Source organism: Myotis myotis, unplaced genomic scaffold, assembly GCF_014108235.1.
Source record: "Myotis myotis isolate mMyoMyo1 unplaced genomic scaffold, mMyoMyo1.p scaffold_m19_p_3, whole genome shotgun sequence".
In the NCBI taxonomy this organism is placed as follows: Eukaryota; Metazoa; Chordata; class Mammalia; order Chiroptera; family Vespertilionidae; genus Myotis; species Myotis myotis.
The window spans coordinates 99,488,895-99,502,867 of record NW_023416335.1 but is presented as its reverse complement, the minus strand read 5'-3'; the positions used below and the strand labels follow the sequence as shown (position 1 = coordinate 99,502,867).

The 13,973-nt window shown below is 43.7% G+C and overlaps 1 protein-coding gene and 1 pseudogene across 4 annotated transcripts in view; both read left to right on the top strand.

The window, feature by feature from the left end:
- The window catches only part of DCLK1 (doublecortin like kinase 1), a 553,061-nt gene that overhangs the window by 381,763 nt on the left and 157,325 nt on the right, over nucleotides 1-13,973 (top strand). The gene's annotated exons all lie outside the window — the stretch shown is intronic.
- Nucleotides 9,341-10,904, top strand: LOC118649671 (annotated as a pseudogene).

Below are 13,973 nucleotides of genomic sequence, written 5' to 3'. Positions count from 1 at the left end.
GAAACACATCACACAAATATAGTACTAAATGGAACTGAAAAAACTTGACAGTGGTTCACCAGTTATGAATGCTAAGGATGATTCCACTGAATTAAATTAGTTTTAGGTTTTTTCTCATCACTGACTCATTCCATATTGGTGCAAAGTGAGAAAGATGGTTTGCCTTGATTTTGACTCATACTGTGGAGATTAAGAATTAGTGATGACGGTCACAGTCATCAGAAGCTGCTGGAAATAGTGTAATAATGCCTATAGTTTTATTCTTTTTATTGTGTTTGAATGAAAAATCTTAAAAAATAAAAATGCAAAAATGTCTGGATAATCATTGTAGGTATTGTGATTGAACAGCATATTGTGTCACATTCCCCTTAGTAAGATGAAGGTACATTAGAGCATTAAAGTCTCTTAAGATATGTCCCGGCTGGTACCAGGAAAGGCTATTAAGCTATGGTTTTGACTCCTCCAAGGCTATTATTTACCTTTGGCTAAAATCCACACTGTAATGTGTTGTTACAGAGCATTTTCATTAAAGTAAAGTGATGTAATTCCAGGGATCAGAATAACAAAAACATAGGAGAGAAGGTTAGAGAATCTCCATTTACCCTGCCCCCTACCCTAATCAAGAGAATCTGAAAAGGGGAAGAGGGCAGATGAGAATAAACAAAAAGGGAAAAGGATCTACAAAGATGAGCCCACTGAAAATGTGATTCTTAATGAAGCCTTTTCCTAGCAGCTACAGAGATGCTAAGGACAATCCAGTGACAGACCACAGTAATTTATTTTGCACTTAGCTCTACTCAAAACTCAACCACAATCTCAAATTTTAACTTTTTTAGTGGCTTTATTGAGATATGCTTTACAAACCATAAAATTTATGCATTTAAAATGTGTGTATGACTCAATGGTTTTCATTATATTCACAGAATTGTGCAATTTCACTGCGATAAAGTTTAGAAATTTTTTTATCAACCCCAAAATAAACGCATACCCATTAGCGGTCCCACAGTTCATTTGTATTCAAACAGAAAGAGAAAAATCCTATATGTATTTCTAAACTTAGATTTATAATGCAGTCATTTTGTTTTACCAAAGTAATGTTATAATTTGGGATAAAACTACTGTGATTGTTATAGCTCTTACACCGAAATGATAACTTTAAAGTTTGAAAGTTTAAAATAGAATCCAGGGATGAATAACCAAGATGGCAGCATAGGTAAATGCAGTACTCACTGCTTCCCACAACCACATCAAAATTACAACTAAAATACAGAGCAACCATCATTCAGAGCCACCTGAAATCTGGCTGAATGGAAGTCCTAAAACTAGAGAAATAAAAAAGAAAGCACATTGAGACTAGTAGGAGAGATGGAAAGGTAGAATGGGTTGGTCTGACACTCACATACTAGTATACTGATTTTTTAGTCAGGAGGGGTATCTCCAGGGCCTCCCATGAGAAGCAGGAGGTCCCAGTGGCACACCAGCCCCCCCACAGCCCAGGGTTCCATAGCTGAGAAGAGAAGTTTCCATGACTTTGGGCTGTAAAAACCAGCAGGGATTGTGGCTGAGTGACACAGAGGCTGCTGGAGTTCCCAGTGTTCCTCTTAAAGGGCTGGTGCACAAACTTACACAGTCCTGTTTCCTCTGAGCTCCATTTCTGGGCAGTGGCATTGTGAGAATCCAGGGATATATGGGAACTGCACTGTCTGGCATAAGAGCAGGAACTCTGGGACACTTTCTTCCAGACAGGGGTGATCACAGGGGTCATTGTGCTGGGACCTCCCCCATTGCAGAGCTGACTAGCAGCCATATCTGAGTTTCCATCAGCATGGCTCACACTGTTTGCTCTACCCTGGTGATTCCCTGAGACCCTACCCCATCCAATTAGCAGATGCTTTCCCATATGAATGGCCTGTACTGGCTCAGGTTTCAGACTTTGTGAAATCTCTTAAACAAGCAGCAGCTGGTGTCAGCATGCCCCAAACCTATCAATAGGCCCAAGACCCAGCACTAGCACCAACCTGCCTTGCTTCACAGTTGGATCTTGTCTGAGCACTTCCTAGCTTAATTCAAGTAGTAACCATATCTCTCTGTAGCTTCTGCTGGGTGACCCCAGACAGTGGTTGACTTTGCACCTCCCAAGAGGCCCCAGAGCCAGTGCACCCAGTGGACAGTTTCAGATCCTATCATATTATAACTCTACACATCCACAAGTGACACACTCAAGAACAGACTCATTGAGCAGCAAAGCCCTATTGAAACAAGTCCTGCTGCATAGGGTGACTCCCGCACAGCAGGTATTCCATTGTAGATGCAGATCATCCTCTTAGCCAATTGGCCTACAGGCCAATTCCTCCCAGTGACAACATCAATCAAGGCTTAACTATAAGACTGTGCACACAGCCTACACACAGGGGCATACTTAGACTTGTGAGCCTGAGCCACTGGGACCTATAGGACACTTATTACACAAAGCCACTCTACCAATTCCAGGAGACATAGCAGCTCTATCTAATACAAAGAAAGAAACACAAGTAAAGAGCCAAAATGGGAGACAAAGAAACATGTTACAAATGAAAGAAATGAAAGCAAGCAAATTACTGGATACAGAGTTTAAAAGAATGCTTATAAGATTTTTCAAGGGTCTTAATGAGAGTTTCAAGGGACTTAATGAGAGATTTAAGGTATTTAGTAATACTTTCAAGGATCTTAGTGAGAATGACAAAGGCATAAAAAAAGACCAATCAGAAATTAAGAATACACTAACTTAATAAAGAAAAATTTACAGGGATTTAACAATAGGGTAGAGGATTCTGAGAATCAAATCAATGATTTGGAATATGAGGAAACAAAAAAACAACAACCACCCAATCAGAAGATCAAAAAGAAAAAAAAAGAATAAAAAAATAAAGATAATGTAAGGGGCATCTGGGACAACTTCTAGCATGCCAGCATTTGCATTATGGGGGTACCATAAAGAGAAGAGAGAGAGTAAGATACTGAAAACCTATTTGAAGAAATAATGACAGAAAACTTCCCCTGCCTGGTGAAAGAAATAGACATACAAGTCCAGGAAGCACAGACAGTCCCAAACAAGAGGACCCCAAAAAGATCTGCACTAAGATATCATAATTAAAATGCCAAAGGTGAAAGACAAAGAGAGAATCTTAAAAGCAGCAAGAGAAAAGCAGTTAGTTACTTACAAGAGAGCACCCATTCAACTGTAAGCTGATTTCTCAACAGAAAATTGCAGGCCAGAAGGGAGTGGCAAGAAATATTCAAAGTGATGAATAGCAAGGGCCTACAACCAAGATTACTCTACCCAGCAAAGCTATCATTTAGAATTTAAGGTCAGATAAAGAACTTCACAAACAAGAAAAACTAAAAGGGTTTATTACCACAAAACCAGAATTACATGAAATGTTAAAGAGTATTCTTAAAGAAGAGGAGGGAGAAGGAGAAAGGAGGAGAAGAAGGAGGAGAAGGAGGAGGAGGAGGAGGAGGAAGAGGAGAAAAATATGAACAATAAAATTGCAATAAATATATATCTGTCAACAATTGAATCTAAAAATCAAAATAAATGAACAAGAAATCTAATAAACAAAATAAACTGATGAATAAAATCAAATCAGAGGCATAGGAACATGGAACAGACTGATGAATTTCAGAGGAAAATGGGGTGGGGGGTGGGAAGAGATTAAACAAAGATTTTATATGCATATATGCTTTACCTATGGACACAGACAATAGGGTGGTGAAGTCCTGGGGTGGAGTGGGAACCAGATGGAGGGGGACAAAAGGAGGGACATCTGTAATACTCTCAACAATAAAATTTTTTTAAAAAATAAAATAAAATAGAATCCAGTTTAGCTCTTTGTAAACATTGTTATGATTTTTAAAAATGTTTATAAAATTTAACATTTTGTGCTACTTCCTTAAGACATGACTCAACTATACAGTCATGTGCATTATTGGTCATTTCCAGAACCTACAATGTCACCCACCTAATGAGAACATTCCTTGAAAACACTTTGTAGCCTTTTGTTTAAACATCATATTGGATGGGTTTCTTATAATAATTAATTCCCAGAACATATAAAAGAAAATGTTTGCCAATCAGAATGCAAAACAGTTAATTCTGAATGGCAAAACATAAAATTTAAAGTCAGGAGAAAAAAATAAATATACTCTGTTTGTAAAACATATGTCCTAAAAACTGTTAAATTTCATAATATACAAAGAATATTTACCATCCAATAAAGAAAAGGATAAATGACAGAGAAATGGATGAACAAAATGGACAAGCAGTTCATGAGAAAGTCCCAATTACTTATAAATATATGGGAAAAAAGTTTTCAATTCTCTAGTAACAAAATATATATTAACATAACAGTGAAATACCATTTTCACTGAACAGGCAAAGAAAGTGTTATGAAAACATGAAAAAATACATTCTCGTACAAAGTTGATAAGAATAGGAATACTGTCAAATGGCACCAATGTGTAAAAATTTTAAAGGCACATCTGCCTTTGGTCATTGATCCATCAACTGTGTCTCTAGAAATGTTTTGTACAAGTGTACAAAAGTATATTATAAAGCTTATTGCAGTTTATTTGTCATAAAATAAAAAGTAAAAGCTATCAATTGAGATCTGGCTAAATAAATTATGATATATCCATTTAATGGAATACTATACTGTCACTAATAAGAACTAGGTCAGCCCTAACTGGTTTGGCTCACTGGATAGAGCATCAGTCTGCAGACTGAAAGGTCCCAGGTTCGATTCCGGTCAAGGGCACATCCCCAGTAGGAGGTGTGCAGGAGGCAGCTGATCTATGTTTCTCTCTCATTGATGTTTCTAACTCTACCCCTCTCCCTTCCTCTGCAACAAATCAATAAAATATATTTTTTTAAAAAATAGTTAGGTCAACTTATATGGGCCAATATGATAAGTTGTCCATTATGAATTGTTAGGCAGGAAAAAAAAAATCCAGGTGTCAACATTATGTATTACTAGAGGCCCGGTGCATAAAATTCATGCATGGGAGGGGGTGTCTCTCAACACGGCCTGCACCCTCTCCAATTTGGGACCCCTGGCTCCTAACAGCTCACAGGCCTGCCTGCCTGATTGCCCCTAACTGCTTCTGCCTGCCAGCCTGATGTTCCTAACTTCTCTCCCCTGCCAGTGTGATCCCCCTAACTGCTCTCCCCTCCTTGCCTGATCACCCTAACTGCCTATCTGCTCTCCCCTCCTGGCCTGATACCTTTAACTGCCTATTTGCTCTCCATTCCCCTCTGTGCCCTTCTGACCCCTGGCACAGACATGCTGAGAGCTCTCCGCCATGGCCCCACCCCCACCCCCATCCTGATTGGTCGTTATGTGACTGTGTCCCAGCCAATTTGCTTATTCCTCTATTATTAGTATAGATATTCAATTTTAATACAAAAGAATGCATACATACATACATAATATACATACATATATTCATATTTGTGCATGTTTTGGTAAGCACTAACATTTTATGAAATACCAAAGAAATCATCAGTGCTTACCTTTGGGGTGCTGAACTGAGAGTCAAAGGAAATGGAAGAGAGACATTTTTAAATTTATGTCCTTCTTTAATATTTAAATTCATTCTAAAAATTTTTAATTTTATAAAATTTAGGAACATTTTTCCCATTTAAAAAGAAACATTTATATAATACAGAAAATTGGAAATGCAGAAAAAAATTATATGCAATCTTTTGACCTAGAGAAAAAAATTGCTGTTAAAACTTATTAAAAAATATCCCTTTAAAACATTTATTTGCATAACTGTCCACACTATACTCTGTTTTATAATGTACTTTTTTCACTCATAAACATTCCATATTATTAAATACTAGAGGCCCAGTACACGGAATTTGTGCAATGGGGGGTGTCCCTCAGCCCAGCCTGCACCCTCTCCAATCCGGGACTCCTTGGGGGATGTCCGACTGCCAGTTTAGGCCCGATCCCTGTGGGCAGTCAGACACCCCTCTCACAATCCAGGACTGCTGGCTCCCAACCATTCACCTGCTTGCCAGCCTGATCACCCCCTAACCCAGCCGTGGGCAAACTACGGCCCGCGAGCCGCATCTGGCCCGTTTGAAATGAATAAAACTATTGAAATAAAAGACCGTACCCTTTTATGTAATGATGTTTACTTTGAATTTATATTAGTTCACACAAACACTCAATCCATGCTTTTGTTCCGGCCCTCCAGTCCAGTTTAAGAACCCATTGTGGCCCTCAAGTCAAAAAGTTTGCCCACCCCTGCCCTAACCACTTCCCTGGCAGCCTAATCAATGCCTAACTGCTCTCCTGCCAGCCTGATTGCCCCCAACTACCCTCCCCTGATGGCTCGGTTGCCCCCAACTGCCCTCCTCTGCTGGTCCAATTGCCCACAACTGCCTTCCCCTGCCAGCCATCTTGTGGCGGCCATCTTGTGATGACATGGGCATGGCCATCTTGTGACAACATGGAAGCAGTCATCTTATGACCACATGGGGGCAGCCATCTTGTGACCACATGGGGGCAGCCATCTTATGCGAGGTCATGATGGTCAATTGGCATATTATCTATTATATAGGACTAGAGGCCCAGTGCATGAATTCGTGCACAAGTGGGGTTCCTCTGGGTGGCCTGCAGGGATCGGGCCAAAACCCACAGTCCAATGCCGCCTGCAGCTCCTCCCTGCTGCTCCTGCTCATCCAGCCCCACTGTGCCTGCCATGGACTCGTGCCCAATCAGTCCCGATCGGGAGAGGCTCATGTTGCCACAGCAGTGCTCTCCAGCCATGAGCCCTGCATCTGGTGCCCTCCCAAGGGGAGTGGCCTGAGGGATCGACATCCCCTGAGGGGTCCTGGATTGCGAGAGGGTGCAGGCCAGGCTGAGGGACCCCACCGATGCACGATCGGGCTGGGGAGGGACCACGGGAGGACTCCAGGATGTGTCTGGCCCATCTCACTAAATCCCCATCAGCCAGACCCCAGCAGCAAGCTAACCTACTGGTCAGAGTATCTGCCCCCTGGTGGTCAGTGCATGTCATAGTGACTGGTCGACCAGTTGACTTCTGCCATATGGTGGTTGGTGAACATAATAGTGAGCAGTTGAGCAGCCTTAGCATATCATTAGCATATTACGCTTTGATTGGTTGTTCGGTTGTTCTGCTGTTCGGTCTATTTACAGATTACCCTTTTATTATATAGGATTTTTTATAGCACATTAAAAATATTTTTTCTTTATTGTTGAGAGTATTACAGATATCCGCTTTTTCCCCCATCCTCACCTGGTTCCTATCCTCCCCCAGACTTTCACCACCTTATTGTCTGTGTCCATGGGCTATACATATATGTATATATGTTCTTTGGTTAATCTCTTCCTGCCCTCCCTCCCCCTTCCCTCTGAGATTCCTCAGTCTGTTCCTTGTGTCCATGTTTCTGGTTCTATTTTATTTGTCACTTTACTTTGTTCATTAGATTCCCCATATAAATGAGATCATGTGATCAATATCTGTCTTTCTCTTATTGGTTATTACAGTACTTTTAAATAAATGTATCATTATTAATTGCATGGCTATAATAGGCTGTTAGTGCATTTTGTCTTCATTTCCCTTCATAAATTGAAAGGGAAAGGCTTGAGAGAAAGCAATAATCAAAATAAAACTGTTATAAAAATAAAACTGTTATAGATGAGAATTAGATGGTGAATCAGGGAATCAAAAGCCAAGTTTCTTCTTAAGAAATAATATTATCACCTAGTATTAAAAAAATGATGAGGGAATGAATCTGAATTATACAATATCTTCCATTATATACCTAGCAAAATTAACAAAATGTAACATAAATAATTTTTAAAAATCAAGAAATCATAAACTCTTTTCAGACAAAAAGGAACACATTTAGTAAATAAACTTTGAAAAGTGGTCGCAAAAGAAAAACAGGAAATTCTAGTGTGGCACAGCATGGCATAGCTCTTAACCCTCAATTTGAAATGATTTATTGCTTTAATTTAACTTTTTTGCACTGTTTGAATTTTTTTTATGGGTGTGTCAATGTAATAAGCATTCAAACCTGTGAAGAATTTCTCTGAGTTTATTTGAGCCAAACAGTCGATAATTGCTGGGAAGCAAAATCTCAATGGATTTAGATGATGCTCTAGAGCAGTGGTTCTCAACCTTCCTAATGCCGCGACCCTTTAATACAGTTCCTCATGTTGTGGTGACCTCCGATTTCATTGTTACAAATTGAACATAATTAAAGCATAGTGATTAATCACAAAAACAAATGTAATTATATATGTGTTTTCTGATGGTCTTAGGCAATCCCTGTGAAAGGGTCGTTCGACCCCCAAAGGGGTCTCGACCCACAGGTTGAGAACCGATGCTCTAGAGAATTACAATGTTGCACCTTATTTTATACATTACAATCAAATGAGGAGACATGAAATCCATTGGTTCTAGCATAGGGAGACTGGAGAAAGCAATGTGGGGAACCTCTGGGATTAGATAAAAAAATAAAATGATAAAAAAATGATAGACACATACTTCTTTTACGTAGGTGGGTACAGGATTGTTACAGTCAACAATTAACTCAATAACAATGAGGGGGTTTGTGGTGTCCACAGAACAGTGCCTGTGCTTTGAAGGATATGGAAAAAAGAAAATTACTGTAACATTCCAAAGATGTTATCTTAGATGCAAAAAGACAATAGACAGGCTCAGTTAGGATACAGATTGACCTTAGTCAGGGAAAATGCCAGCCTAGGACATTGACTACCCACGATAAATTGCTTTTGGTTAAAAACTTTTAATTTTAAACCATTCTTTGTGGTTATTTTAGGCCTCTGAGTTTATAAGGCTGCCATGCAGGTCTTCTCTCAGCTAGTCAGATTAGCATGTGGCCACTCTTCGCCCACAGATATATGTCATTTTTGTAAAAATAAATCTATTATAAAGCATTGTGATAGATTAATTTGAAAGAAAAAGTGGAAATTATGCAGTAAATGTTTTGTGAGTATAAACATGTTTTTTAAGTGGGGCCCAATAGACCTCACTAGAATTCTATAGTTGCTAAAACACCATTGTGTTCAATGTCTTCTCTCTTAGCTTAAATGACGTTTTGGGTTTCTTTAATGGTTATCAGGTACATGATGTTCCAGGAAGGATGAGGAGAACAAGATTAGTTGTCTGTTTTTTAACAAGAATCCTATCTAATAAAAGGGTAATACGCAAATTAACCATCACTCTGACACCAAGGTGGTGGCCCCCAGTCCCCTCAGGCCCGCTGGAGTCCCCAGTCCTTTCAGCCCGACTGATTACTATGGCAAGTGGACTGAGAAGGTTTTCAGCCAAGTGTGAGAAGCAAGAGTGAGAAGCCTTGGTGGGATCAAGGGAGAACCAGCGGGCTCAGGGCAGCTGCCACCCAGGGAGGCCCTCGGAGTTTGGTTCTGAAACCACAGGGACCCTCCAACGGGGGCTGGGGAGGAAGCACCGCTGCCGCCCACCCAGCGCCAGGTCCCTGGTTAAGGAAGCAAGTTCAAGTCGTAGCCACAAGGCCTGGTGGGGCTGTCTCACCCCGGGCCATCCTAGCGGGGCCAGCGAGCACCTCTGGGATCATTGTCTGCCCCTGGGCCGCCTGCGGACACTGGTGGGGAGGGTGCGGGTTGAACATTTTAATGAAAATGGGACGCCTGCACCCCTGTCCCACCGTGCCCGGATCTCAGCCAGGAGAGGGCTGCGGGATTGGGGGTGCAGCCTCAGGACCCCGTTAGGAGGCACCGGCGCTCAGGAAGGGCTGGGAGCAACCTGCAGGCGCGCTACCAGGAAGAGGTGCTCAAGCGCCAGGACACCGAGGACCGGCTGCTGGAGGCGCACAAAGGTGCAGACGAGGCGGATCTTGCCAGCACTGAGCTCGAAAAGCGCATCGACAGCCTGATGGACGAAATTGCCTTTCTGAAGAAGGTGCATGAAGAGGAGATCGCCCAGCTTCAGGCACAGATCCAGTATGCTCAGATCTCTGTGAAGACGGACGTGTTTTCCAAGCCCGACCTCTCCGTGGAGGTCAAGGACATCCGCGCCCAGTACGAGAAGCTGGCTGCCAAGAACTTGCAGAATGCTGAAGAATGGTTCAAGAGCCACTTCACCGTGCTGACCGAGAGCAGCCGCCAAGGATGAGGTGTCCGAGAGCTGCCGCCTGCTCAAGGCCAAGACCCTGAAGATGGAAGCATACCGGGACATGAACGAAGCGCTGGAAAAGCAGCTGCAAGAGCTGGAGGATAAGCAGAAAGCCGACATTAGTGCTATGCAAGATACAATCAACAAATTAGAAAATGAGTTGAGAACTGCAAAGAATGAAATGGCACAATATTTAAAGAATACCAGGACCTCCTCAATGTGAAGATGGCTTTGGACATTGACTTTGCAGCTTACAGGAAACTCTTGGAAGGTGAGGAGACCAGCTCAGTTTCACCAGCGTGGGAAGCATAGCCAGCGGCTACTCCCAGAGTTCCCAGGTCTTTGGACCATCTGCCTACGGTGGTTTACAGACCAGGTCCTACTTGATGTCAGCTCGCTCCTTCCCTTCTTAATACACCAGCCATGTCCAGGAGGAGCAGATTGAAGTGGAGGAGACCATTGAAGCTGCAAAAGCCGAGGAAGCTAAGGATGAACCCTCCTCTGAAGGAGAAGCTGAAGAGGAGGAGAAGGAGAAGGAAGAGGCTGAGGAAGAGGAAGGAGAGGTAGAGGAAGAAGGTGTCAAGGAAGAATTTGAGGACACAAAGGAGGAAGAGGGAGGTGAAGGTGAAGGAGAAGATGCCCAAGAAGCTGAAAATGAGAAGAAAGAGGAAGGTGCTGGGGAGGAGCAAGCAATCAAGAAGAAAGATTGAGCCCCCCTTTCCTTAATTATTTCAGGAATAATCCTCCTGAAACCAGGTCAACCCTGTCACCAACCAAGCAGTTGAGTTCCTGATACTATATGAATGAAGAAGTCAATATATGTAACATTCTGAGGTGACTCAGGTAGGACATTAAATGTTGTGCTATGACTTTTCTCCTTATGCAGAGTATCTGTTTGCTTGCAGAGTGGCTTTTTGGCTTGCTGCCAGCCTGTGCATGGTCCACGCTTATGAGTTCAGGATCTATGGCAATGTGAATAATTCAAATGTTTACAATAAAAACACATGAATACATGAATTCACTAATGTTAATGTTAAACTTCATGGAAAAAAAATAGTTCTTTGAATCATTGGTGGTTAGAAATTAAAGACCTCAAATTATGTGCAATAAACAGTAAAAAAAGTTACACTGATGAAAAAAAAAATACATCAGGGGCCAGGAAATGTTCAAAGAACTGGGGAACCATTCCCAAATAAGGAAGGGAAGTCACAGGGTGTATATTATTGCTATGAATACAGTATTTCCTACTACTTACAACATATACAATGTAATGTATTAAATGCCTTCCTATCGCATGAAGCAAGTATTCTCATAGAGTAATACTGGTAGATATGTTATAGTTATGGCAGTATGTCATATACTATCCTATCTAATAAAAGAGAAACATGGTAATTGGCGTACGACTGCTACCCTTCCTATTGGCTAATCAGTGAGATATGCAAATTAACTGCCAGCCAAGATGGCGGCCGGCAGCCAGGCACCTTAAAGCGAACATGAATGAGGCTTGCTTGGTTCAGTGACAGCGGACTCCAACGTTCCCCGCCTGCCTTGCCGGCCTCTGAGCTGGCAGTTTGAAACATTGTAACAAATATAGAAGCTAAACAAAACCCCAGAAATGTGCTTTCAGCGAACCGGGATCTCAGAGCTGGAGTTATACATTGTTTTGATTATAGAACACAAACAAACCAGATACCTGCTTTCAGCAGCAGAGGCCTCAGAGCTGGAGCCAAGCCTCAGAGCTAAAGCTGGCCCAGAATAAAAAAAAAAGAAAAGAAAAAAAGGAGTGGTTGGGAGCTTCAGTCACCCAACAGCCTGAAAACAGCCCTCAGCCCCTCACCCAGACTGGCCAGGCACCCCAGTAGGGACCCCCACCCTGAAGGGTGTGTGACCAGCTGCAAACAGCCATCATCCCCTCACCCAGGCTGGCCAGGCACCCCAGTGGGGACCCCCACCCTGATCCAGGACACCCTTCAGGGCAAACCAGCCGGCCCCCACCCGTGCACCAGGCCTCTATGCTATATAGTAAAAGGGTAATATGCCTCCCAGCACTGGGATCAGGGTGACAGGGGGCAGCGCCCAAACCCCCTGATCGGTCCTGCTCTGTGTGTGACAGGGTGCAGTGCCCCAACCCCCCCCAGCCCCCACACAGGCCCTGCTCTGTGTGTGACGGGGTAGAGCCATAACCTCCCCATTGGCCCTGCCCTGAGTGTGACAGTGGCGGCACCCCAACCCCCTGATCGGCCCTGCTCTGTGGGTGATAGAGGGCAGCGCCCCGACCCCCCCCCCCCATGAGCCCTGCTCTGTGTGTGACGGGGTAGAGCCATAACCTCCCCATTGGCCCTGCCCTGAGTGTGACAGTGGCGGCGCCCCAACCCCCTAATCAGCCCTGCTCTGTGTGTGACAGGGGGCGGTGCCCCAACTCCCATATCGGCCCTACTACGTGAGTGGCAGGGCAAAGCTACCCAACCCCCTGATGGGCCCTGCTCTGTGCATGACAGGGGGTGGCGCCGCAACCTCCCCATCGACCCTGCCTTGAGTGTGACAGGGGCGGTGCCCCAACCCCCCAATTGGCCCTACCCTGAGCGTGACTGAGGGTGGCATCGCAACCTCCCGATCCGCCCTGCTCTGTGCATGACAGGGGGTGGTGCCCCAACTCCCCAATCGGCCCTGCTCTGAGCCCGACCAGGGGCTGCACCTAGGGATTGGGCCTGCCCTCTGCCACCAGGGAGCAGGCCTAAGCCAGCAGGTCGTTATCTCCCAAGGGGTCCCAGACTGCGAGAGGGCACAGGCCGGGCTGAGGGACCCCCCCTCCCCCCCCCAAGTGCACAAATTTTTGTGCACCGGGCCTCTAGTCTATATATACTAATAAAAGGGTAAGCTAATTAGACAGTGAAACCTTCTGGACAAAGCCATGGTGGCAGGGCCAAGGCAGAGTTGGTTAGGGGTGATCTGGCCAGGAGGGGAGGGCAGTTGGGGGTGATCAGGCTGGCGGTGTCGGGCAGTTGGGGATAAACAGGTCAGCAGAGGGGACCAGTTTGGGGTGAGCAGGCCAGCAGGGGGTGAAGTTGAAGGTGAGCAGGTTGGCAGGCAGAGTGGTTAGAGGCAATCAATCAGGCAGTCAGGTGAGCGGTTAGGAGCCAGCAGTCCCGGGTTGCGAGAAGGGGTTGTCTGACTGCCAGTTTAGGCCCAATCAGATCGGGCCTAAACTGGCAGTCAGACATCCCCCGAGGGGTCCCAGATTGGAGAGGGTGCAGGCCGGGCTGAGGGGCACCCCTCCACCCCCCAGTGCATGAATTTAATGCACTGGACCACTAGTAGATTTATGAAAAAATATTTAAATACATTTCTGCTAATATGTTTGGAAAGGAAAAAAATCTCTGTGTAATTGAATGTCTTTAAACATGGTTTGTCACTTTCCTCTTTGTTTTGGAAATAGTGGGCCAAATTGATGATAAAAATACAAGTTTATCTTAGCTTAACATTGCAATTTCTTGGTAAATATTTGAAGTTAACAAGTGTAGCCACAAAAAGCAAGTAATCTACTGAAATCATTTAGTGAATTACTTTACCAGGGATAGCTACTTTGTGGATTGCAGTAATGACTTGTTTGTTTGATGGCAGAGGACCAAATGGAAATCGAATATCATTATTTCAGGCAGCTTCCCCACAAGTCAACCATAACATCTCCGTTCTAGCTGGATCCTTTCATTGAAAGACCACAATCACTCCCAAATCCTGTATACTGTCATATTAGATGGCTGCCTTCATATGACTCCAAT